This window comes from Rattus rattus, chromosome 2 (assembly GCF_011064425.1).
Source record: "Rattus rattus isolate New Zealand chromosome 2, Rrattus_CSIRO_v1, whole genome shotgun sequence".
Taxonomy (NCBI): domain Eukaryota; kingdom Metazoa; phylum Chordata; class Mammalia; order Rodentia; family Muridae; genus Rattus; species Rattus rattus.
The window spans coordinates 114,558,619-114,569,658 of NC_046155.1; the positions used below are offsets into that span (position 1 = coordinate 114,558,619).

Here is an 11,040-nt window from a genome sequence, read left to right on the forward strand (position 1 = left end):
AGATATATTTGTCATGTATACTCTTACTTTGACTTTTGGTTGAAAGCTCATAACCTGAAATAATTAACTGATTGATCTCTATACCATGGTCTTTATTGCTCCAAAACATCTCATATGATTCTCTCCACATCTTGTCAGTAGATAAAGAGTAATGAGGAAAAATTAATTATGTCCCAAATAGCTACACTGATCTACAGAAATGTTCAATAGAAAACAGTCAAGGAAAAACTTAAGGTACTACTACATTTATATAAAAATATCGTTTCTTTCTCTCTCCCTCTTATATGATTCCCCTCCTCCTCTCACTTCTATTCATTTTCAGTATGTCTCTTACTCCTATTAATTTCTTCACAGTCTGCCCCTTACCCAGGCCCCAAAATGCCCTCTACATCTTTGAGAAGGCAGAGGTCCACCCTGGCACCTCAAGTCAATGCAGGAATAAGTACACCCTCTCCCACTGAGGTTAGACAAAACAAACTAGTTAGGGGAACAGGAACCACAGGCAAGCAAATAGTCAGGGGAAGCCTCCACTGCAATTGTTGGGAGATCCTCATGAAGACCAGGCTGACCATCTGCTATATGTGTGCTGCAAGTGAGGTGGGGAGAACTAGGTCTAACCCATATATCCTCTTTGGTTGGCGGTTCAGTCTCTGGCAGCCTCCTAGGTTCCAAGTTAGTTGACCCTGTTGGCCTTCTTGAGGAGTCCCTAACCCCTCTTGGTTTCTCAAGCCTTCCCCTAAATTTCACCTAGACTTGCTGACCTCCTCATATAGTTGGGCTATGTGTCTCTGCATCTGTTTTGGTCAGCTGCAGGGTGGAGGACAGTTAGGCTAAACTCCTCTGTGTGAATCCAGGCTAACAGACACAAATATAGCCTGAGGCTCCAAGGTAGTTGAAGGAGGAACTCAGGCAAGCAATGTGTCCACACAGATCTTCTGAAGATAGCTGGGCACATTTGCCCCTACGTTGACAGATGTTATTACTGCATTTATTTATGTTCCTCTCACGCAGGGCACCTGTGAATCCAGACTAGCAGTGATAAATATATTGTAATCACATTATCCCCTCCCCAATTTCCTACGGTAGCCTCTCCTCCTTCCCATCAATATAAAACAAACCTTCTTTCTCCCTCTCCTTAGAAACAAATAGGCAAGCAAGCAAACAAAAACAGAATAAGTAAAAGAAACAAACAAGTTTTTGAAAAAAAGAAGTTTGAGCATGCATATTCATGTACACACACAGACACAAACACAGACACAGACACATATACACAAATACACATCCCACATTCCCCTCTTTTCTCTCAGTCTCTCCCTCATGATAAAACCCATATGCATAAAAACACAAAATCAGGAAGCATAGTAAAGAAGAGAAAAAGATCAGCAATGTTAACAAATGCCAAGGACCAGCCTCAGCATGGTAAGGGTTCCTGAGAGGCGTGTCTGGGAACATAGATATATTTGACTGGAAGTCAAACCCTGGATCCAAGCTAATGACCTGTGTTCTGCTCCATATAGCTTTTCCAGTATGCTTTTCTGGATGTTCTGCCTTCTCTCTGGAGATTTGTTTGTATTCTGATTGCTTGCTATTCTAAGAGATCTCTCTGTGGATGGATATCTTGCTTCCTTATGTGGGTGTGTGAGTGTGCCTATCTGTCTATATGTATCTGTCTGTGTGTATCTGTCTGTCTCTGTCTTTCTCTTCTACATCTGTGCCTCTGTCTGTTTTCCACGCAGTGTTCTATTTTTATCTAAAAAAATTCTTTGGATAGATCTTCTCCTTTAGAATACAGGTCCAGTCTTTTATTTTACATATCAATCAGTCATTTACTTCTGTACTTAGGTGACATAAAGCATACATTTGGTTTTCTTAGCATTGCAAAAGAATCAGAGTTCTGTCTACCTGTTAAGGGTAAAAGATAAGATACTTGGATATATATATATTGAACCATGTATTTTAGAGCTCTTTCTCATAGCCTCAAAGGCATTACTCAAGGTTCCAGTGTTTACTATTTCACTAAGACATTAGCCACACCTTCAATGTTCATGATAATGCCAGTGTCTGCACTGTAACTAGGTCGTAGAGCATTTCAATCAGCAGCTGAATATACAGCTCACAAAACCCTCCCCCCAACTCTCAGCAGATTGTTTTCAGAGGCTCAGAATGACCCATTCTTAAATACAGCTCTTGCTTTCTTGATAGGAGTAGCATGATACAAACATTACAAGTTTTCCAATATACAGGCTATTTCTGCAACTGGGATGAACCTAGATTCATAGCCTCATGGGGCATCTTCAAGAAACTCTGTACCTGGTACATAGTGCCAGGCCTCTGTTTCTATTCATGACAGGTTTAATCTTGGGACATTTACTGTAACTAAGGCTGTATCTTTACCAGTATTCTTTCTTGACCTTTCATAATGACAAGCCTCAGCTGTTGTCCCGATTTCTCATAAGATTAAGCCTCAGGGCTATCCTTGACACTATTTATGCCTTTAAAACTAATATCACTTGGGCCACATCATCTTTTGTCTCTTCTGGACCACAGATTTTGCATGCTGACCCTGAAGAAATCCTTCACAGAAGATTTTGCTTCAGTGATGCTGGCTTCTTCTTTAACAGAACAACTCAATAGTTACAATGGACAGTGCAAAATATTTTTTAAGGTAAAATATTGATTCCCCTAATACAGTAATTTAGGGACTCTCAGGTCTTTCCCTTAAACTTAACAGGCCAGGCCTCCATTATCCACATTGCTGTCTGTATCATTTTATATATTCCCATAATTACTCACTAATTTCAGAACACTCAAAGGATATTTTTAGCTTGAAGTTTTAAATCCCTTATTACTATTTTCCCAAAAGAACAAGACAATGCTCCATGAACATTATACCAATTTTTGTCTTATTTATGATTTCTTTCATTGTGATAAAACATTATGAAACCAAACAACTTGTGAAGGAAAGTGGTTATTCAGCTTACAACACCCTGATTACACTCCAACATTCATGGAAGCCAAAACAGGAACTCAGAGCAGGAACCTGGATACCTTAATTGAAGCAGAGATCACTGAGTGTTCTACCTCATGGCTTGCACTTCATGGCTTGCTTAACATGCTGTCTTACATCAACGAAGACCACTGTCCAGGAACGGCACTAAGATTCTGTTTTTCTAGTCGTATCTAGGATCATATTAATAAAAATAAAACAGTGCAATATTCTTTATAATCCATACTTTTTGAAATTAGCAGTCACAATTATTATATTTTAGATGCAAATTTAAAAAAACAAGGTTAAATAACGGGTGAGTGATCTCACTGGCTGCCAAATTGTCCTACCGTCTAGATTTAGTTTTCCAAGTTCCAATTTACCTTATTTCCACTCCCACCTTACTACTTGCTCCATGGCCAGGCCCCTGCCCACAATTCTGTCAGTTTTTAGCTGCTGAGGTTCAGGCCATAGCAGTCAGAAAGACAGATACTCATTGGCAGAAGTAAAATCCCTGGTACTTCAGAGCTCAAGAAGCCTGTTAGATATCCAGGCTACAAAGAAAACAGAAACTATGGAACAAAATACACATCTGACAAAGATGAACTCGGAAAATAGCACTAGACTTATAATCATTCTAAAGTCAGATGCATGAATGTCAGGTTAAGAACACAATCAACCATAGCCAGGGTAATATGGCATCACTATATCCTACTTATCCAATGATAGAAAGACCGGAATATTTGAGTGTTACTAAAGTAGAACAAAATGACCTTTAAAAATGTTTTAATAATATAATGGTTGTTGAAAATGAAATAACAAGAAAAAATACCTTGAAGCATTTAAGGAAAATACAAACAAAAAAACTGAAAGAAATTAATAAATCCCTTAACAAATGTCAAGGAAGCCAGGAATAAAAAAAAAAAATAAAAACCAAAAGACAGATGAAGGAAACTGTTCAAAACCTGAAAATCAAAACAGAAGTAATAAAGAAAACACACACTAAGGGAATTCTAAAAATTAAATCTAGGAAAGCAAACAAGAACTACAGAAGCAAGCATTATCAGCAGTATAAAAGAGATGGAAGAAAGAGTCTCACAGGCTGAAGAGATGAAAGAGGACATAGACTCATCTGTAAAAGAAAATGTTAAATTTATAAGGCTTCTAATGCAAATCATGCAGGAAATCTGGCACACTATGAAAAGAACAAAACAGAATCATAGAATAGAAGAAGAAAATTACTAACTTACAGACTGAGAAAATATTTTCAACAGAATCATAGAAGAAAATTTTCCAAAACTAAGGAAAAAGATGCATATAAACATATAAAAAACTCTAGAACATTAAATAGACCAGAAAAGAAAGTTCCCCTATTACATAATAATCAAAATGTTAAATGTATTGGATAAAGAAACAATATTAAAAAATTCAAGGGGAAAATGGCAAGTTACCTATAAGGACAGACCTATTAGAAACATACCCTACTTCCCATCTGACATTCTACAAGCCCGGAGCACCTAGGTACATATCTTGAGAACCCTAAAATACCACAGATAACAGCCCAGTCAATTACACCCAGCAAAACTTTCAACCACCATAAATGGAGGAAACAAATGTTCCATGACAAAACCAAATTTAAACAAGACCTCTCCACAAATCCAACCCTACAGAAGATACTAGAAGAAAAACTCAAATAGGAGGAGTTTAACTATACCAAAGAAAATATCAGAAATAAACAATTCCATACCAAAAAATGAAAAAAAAACAAAACAAAAAACCAAAAACCAACAAAAGAAGGAAAGCAAATTCTCTGTCTCTGTCTCTCTGTCTCTCTTACTCTTTGTCTCTCTGTCTCTCTGTCTCTCTGTCTCTGTCTCTGTCTCTCTTTTCCCAGTCTCTCTCTCTCTCTCTCTCTCTCTCTCTCTCTCTCTCTCTCTCTCACACACACACACACACACACACAAACAAAACACAAAACTAATACTACCTGTATTACTATCTAACAAACCTAAAATTACAGAAATAGCCAATTAGTTTTTGATAATAACTCTCAAAAGCAATGGACTCAACTCCCCAGTAAAAAAGGCATAGGCTAACAGAGTGGGTGTAAGGACAGGATTTATCATTCTGATATGTAAAATAAATATACCTCAGTATTAAAGATAGATGTTATCTCTGAGGAAAAGTTTGAAAAAAGAGTTTCCAAGCAAGTGGACACAATAAGTGGACACAATAAGTACACTTATGTATGTAGCCTTTCAAGTATCTAAAAATGAAGTAAAGGAAAAAAATTGACTTCCAGATAAAGTAATTCAAATGTATGCATATAAACATACAAAAAGCTCCTAGAACATGGAATAGATTAGACCAGAAAAGAAAGTTCCCCTATCAAATAATTCCCATGAGATGAAGAATCATCCTAGATGACTCCTCAGTTTTAAATATCTATACCACAAGTTAAAAAGCACACACATTCATAAAAGGAACATTACTAAAACTTAAATCACACATTAAAACCCATACATTTATAGTGGTGGCTTTCAATACCCTACTCTCAACAAATGACAAGTCATCCAACCAAAACCTGAACAGGAGAATAATGAAAATAGCAATGATATGATACAAACAAACTTAACATATGTGTACAGAACATTTCACCCAAACACAAAAGCATACGCTTTCTTCTCATCACCTCATGGAACCTTCCTTATTCTTGATCAGAAACCAAGTCTCATCAATACAAGAAAATTAATGTAACCCCCCTATATTTTATCAGATCACCATGTCTTAAAGCTGAGCTTCTATAATAACAAACAACAGAAAGACTACAAAACTCATGAAAGCTTGACAGCCCTTTACTCAATTACCATTGTGTTGGGGAAGAAATAAAGATATATAATACCTCCTAGAACTCAATGGGAAAAAAAGTCTAACATAACTACACTTATGAGGCACAATGAAAGCAGTGCTAAGAAGAAAGTTCATTGCAATAAGCACCTTCATAAAGAAATTGAAGACATCAGATGCTAGCAACATAACACCGCTCCTGGAAGTTTTAGAACCAAAAGAAGAAATCAGATCCAAAAGGAGAAAAAGGCAGAAAATAATCAGACTGGTGACCATTCTTTCCTCTGAGTATTGTTAGTCACTAGTCTGTGAGGACAATGAGAGCGTGAGGCAGGGGGCTGGGCTTGGATGGCATGAGTAATAACTATTGACTTCAGGGATCAGCTTCAATAAAACAGCTTTACTTTATTAAGGTTTTTCTTGAGAGAAAGGAAGTTGAACCTGTAATGTAGCCAAAGGCTATGTGATTTGCCTCAGAGGTTTTTGGGGTTACATACCAGAAGAGCTGATTGGTCATAACCCAGTAGATAATTATTGTGGGAAGGACTGAATAAGACTTTTTTTGAGTCAGGCAGTGCTTGGAGAGAAGTATGTGCAGAATCATCCTCTAGAAATGTAAGGTAGCTGTGCTTAAAGACAGTCTCCATGTAGAAGGAGGCAGAGAAGAGAAGACCGGCTAAGAATGGGAGTCCTTCATTTTGTAATGAGCTTGGGAAAATAATCCAGACATGGTGGATGGCATCCTTAATTTCAGAGTCTTCAAACAAAAATTCAGGGCTAAAATCAATGCATTATAAACTAAGAGAATCATAGGGGAAACATCAACAAAGAAAGAGAATTTCAGACCAGTTTTTCTTATGAACATTGATGGAAAATATTCAATAAAATATTTGCAAACTAAATCCAAGATCACATCAAAAACATGAGTCACCATGATGAAGTAACCTTCATCCTAGGGATGCAGGGGTGGTTCAATATATAAAAGCCTACCATATAATCTATCATATAAGCAATTTTAAAGAAAATAAAAGCACACATGACTATCTCATGAGATGTTGAAAAAGGATTTGACAAAATCTAATAGCCCTGAATGATATGTGTCTTGTAAAGATCAGGGGTGCACTGCACACACCTAAACATAACTGAAGCAATATACAACAAGCCAATAGTCAATATCAAATTATCTGGAGAGAAACAAAGCAATTCCATTAAAATCAGGGACAAGATAAGGCTATCTACTGTCTCCATATCTACTCAATACAGTACTTGAATTTTTAGCTAGAGCAAGAAGACAACTAGAGGAAATCAAGAAGATACAATTCGGAAAGAAAAATTCAAAGTATTGTTATTTACAGATGATGTTTGTTTACATGAAGGACTACAGAACTCCTACAGAAGATACACATAACTGCAATCTGGATGTAATTTAAATAAAGAAATTAAATAATGAATAAAAGAAAATTTATCTCCTCATGTTTTGAGCACATTTACTATTTCCTCTTGGACTGTATTTATATCTTATACTTGAATATAAGCATCCCACAGGACAGGTTAGACATGGCTATCGAAAGGATTATCTCATTGTTGAAATGTTTACAATAGGGCAACAAGATTGTTCAGCTGGTAAAAACACTTGCTGTGAAACTGATTTTTTGAGTCCAATTTTTAATAACTAGATGTTGTAAGGAGATAATACACAGAGAGCTGCAATCTGTCTTTGACCTCCACATATGTGACATGGCATGTGTATTCACATAGCATGGATACAAGCACTAAAAGATAAATTTAAACAATTTAAAAACATATAGAAAATATCATCTTGAGTGAGGAAACCTACACCAAAAAGGATATGCATTATACGTACTCACTGATAAGTAAATATTAGCTAAAATATACAGAATTCCCATGATAAATCCCACAGACATTAAGAAGTTAAAGAAGAATGAAGCTTCAATTGAAGATCAATGAGAAGTGAAAACAAAATATGCATAGGATGCAGAAGGAGACAGGGACCTGTTTGGGAGTGGAGAGGGGAGGGGAATAGTGTGGCAGAATCAGGTATCAGGGAGACAAGAGATAGGCACAGAAGACATGCAGAATGAATGGAAATAAGCAAGTATAAGGGAAGGGGTTAAGAATAACCCCTAGAAAGTCCCAGAGACCTGGGATTGGGAGGCTTCCAGGACTCAATGTGGGTGACTTTAAATGAGATGCCCAACTGTGGGTATATGGAACCTGAAGAGAACACCTCTGGTAGTCAGACAGGTCCATCGCTGAAGAGATGGGTACATAAAATCACCCACAAAATTTTCCACCCTTAGTTTCTCCTGTCTGAAAGAATGCAGAGATAAAAATGGAATGTCTATTTGGTTGAGCCACTGAAGGAGTGACCAACCAATGATAAGCCCAACTTCTGATACATTTCATGGATGAGACCAATCCTGACACTATTAATGATGCTATATTGTGCTTGCACCAAGGAGCCCAGCATCATTGTTCTCTGAAAGGCTTTACCAGCAACTGACTGAGACAGATGCAGATACTCACAGACAAAAATTGAACAGAGACCAAGGACCCCTATGGAACAGTAAGGTAAAGGATTGAAGGAACTGAAGGTGTTGGCAATCCCATAGGAAAACCGATAGTGTCATCTAACCTGGACCTCTGGAAGCTCCCAGAGGCAAAGCCACCAGGCAAAAACCATATAAGGATTGGCCCAAGGCCCTTAGCACTTATGTAGCAAGTGTCTGCCTTTTTTGGCCTCAGTGTGAGAGGATATGCCAAATTCTGTAAAGACTTGATGTGCAAAGGTGGAGGATGCCTGGTGATGGTGGGAACATTCTCAGAGGGGAAGGGAAGAGGGGGCAGAGGAAAAACTCTTCAAGGGGGTCCCAGGAGAGGAGACATTTGTGATGTAAGTAAATAAACTAATTAATTATAATATATACTAATATTTTAAAATCAACCACAATCACTTTATTAGAATTATTAACTTTTATTTTAGGAAGCACCTAATATCAATTATTGAAATTAGTTTATCTTTGTTTTTAATGATGAATTACAATAAATGAACAAATGCACTAGAAACCACATAAAAACAAAATGGGAATTTTTTTTGGTTTTTTTTTTTTTGGCTTGATACTTTTAATTAAGTGAGGTTTACATTGATGATACTGAAGAATAGTCATACATGCATACAAAATTAAACCTCTTAGGTTCAGGTGAGGAAGTCCAAAAATAAAAAAAAAAAAGAAAGAAACATAAGAGAAACAAATAACATACATAGGGCGGGGGTGGAGGCTGACACATGATAGGGTATCAGGACCTTGAGATTCAAGCAGACAGAATAGGGGCCATCCCCAAGATGGAGAAACCCTAAATTGTATCGAGTCAGATTGTTTTTAACCTTAAAATGTTCAAGTGCAATTTTAATGTAAGCAAACACAGGAATTTCCTATTGAGCACATGGTGGAGCTGCACACCCTTTCTAAGCACACACATGCCCGATACCCAATAGCTCCATGTATATACTTGACATGCATCATGTGCTGGGTATTGTTGGGATGTCATGTCCTCATGTCACACAGTACTGGGCTGGGAAACAGACAGGAATGGCCCAGGAGACCTGCATAAGGCATTGCCTCACAGTGGTTTCTGAAGAACTGGTGTGATTTCCAGATATAAGACTTTGGACTTCAGTGGCATTTACATATAAATATGCATAAATAAAAACAAAGCCTAGGGAAACAGCTCTTGCAGAGCAGACCCAGTGAGGGGGCAGTGGAGCTGTGCATGGTTCTCATGTCAAGCACTCTACTAGAATGTAGACCATAATGGAGCCTCTCACATAAACACATGGCTGGCTACATTTACAGTTGCCTCGGGAGTGTAGAGACTCATTAACAAAAGAAGTTTCTATTTAAACCTTAAAAACAGCACACCAATCTTATTTACACTATAAATGTTTCTAATGTAGCAGCAGAGAATGCTTATGGAAAATATACTTTTTTAAGAAAATAGAAGAAAATCTGAAGTATAAAATGATAAATAGATAGTTCACCTATCTAATTTAAAATAGACTAGACACAGCTTTGGCACAGCATCCTCCCCAGTAATTCCAATGTCAAACAGTTAGGATAAGGAGCTCAGGGCAGAGAAGCCTTTAGAGAGCTTACTCAGTTCCTTGAGATTGCTTCTGTTATGTAGCCCCCAGGGAACTATCACTGAGGGATCTCCAGGGCTGCAATCGTTGCAGAGGAAAATCTGTCCAGGATATTTTCCTAGTCAGACAGAAAAGTAGGGACTCTGTCTGAGGAGTCAGAGTCACTCTTAGGACAAGTATTTGTCTCTGGATCACAGCACATGGAAGTTGCATGGGGGAGTGGTGGCCTTGTCACTCTCGACCCACTGGGAAGTCCCTAGCAGCCTCACCAGAATCTCTACTATATGGTCCAGCTCATCCAAGTCAGACTTACAAGTGGAGCTGGGAGGAGGTATGACTGCAGAAGGTCTCAAAGGCCATTGCAGGGACTGAACTTGGTCCCTCATCATTCCTAAGTAGCACTGTGTCCAGGTCATAGAAAGATCTGTCTGCATTTGAAGTTGCTCCACTGAACTGGGTTTTCTTTCTCCAGGGTCTCAAAATCTGGTCCAAGGGACTTCTGAAGGCTTCCCTGGTATTCTTGTGGTTGTCTATCTCCCAAAGGCTGCTCTGAGGTTCCTTTGCCCTGTGCTTTGAGCCAACTAAGGGAAGTTCAAGGAAGGCTGAGCTTTGCAATGGATTATCTTCCAGTTCTGAAGTGGGGTGCTTCCCCGCCCAGCCTCCTCACTGTACAACACAGGAATACTGTGGACACTAGGTGGTCAATCGGTGCCGTTTCTACACGACGGGGTGCCATGCCCTGCCACACGCCATTCTGGCTCATTTCCTCCTGGATCCCGGGACTGTGCCTGGCAATGAGGACCAAGCAGCAGAGGTTGGGCTCCACTAGCATGTGACAGAGCGGGAGCTTGACAAGGGACATATGCAGGAGTGACTGTCGCTGAAAGCTTTAGGAAAGAACAGTGCCAAAAACCCTTTACCCTTCTTCCCTGGTCACCACATTTCTCTTCAGCCCTCTCTAGCAAACTTCCTGTCCTATGCCACAAAGGAAGTCGCACCAGTTTGTCAGGCCAGGATCAGTCAGCCACAACAAAGGGGTGGCCAT

The 11,040-nt window shown here is 38.6% G+C and overlaps 1 pseudogene; it reads right to left on the reverse strand.

The window, feature by feature from the left end:
• Positions 1-10,186: 10,186 nt before the first annotated feature.
• Positions 10,187-11,040, reverse strand: LOC116893216 (annotated as a pseudogene).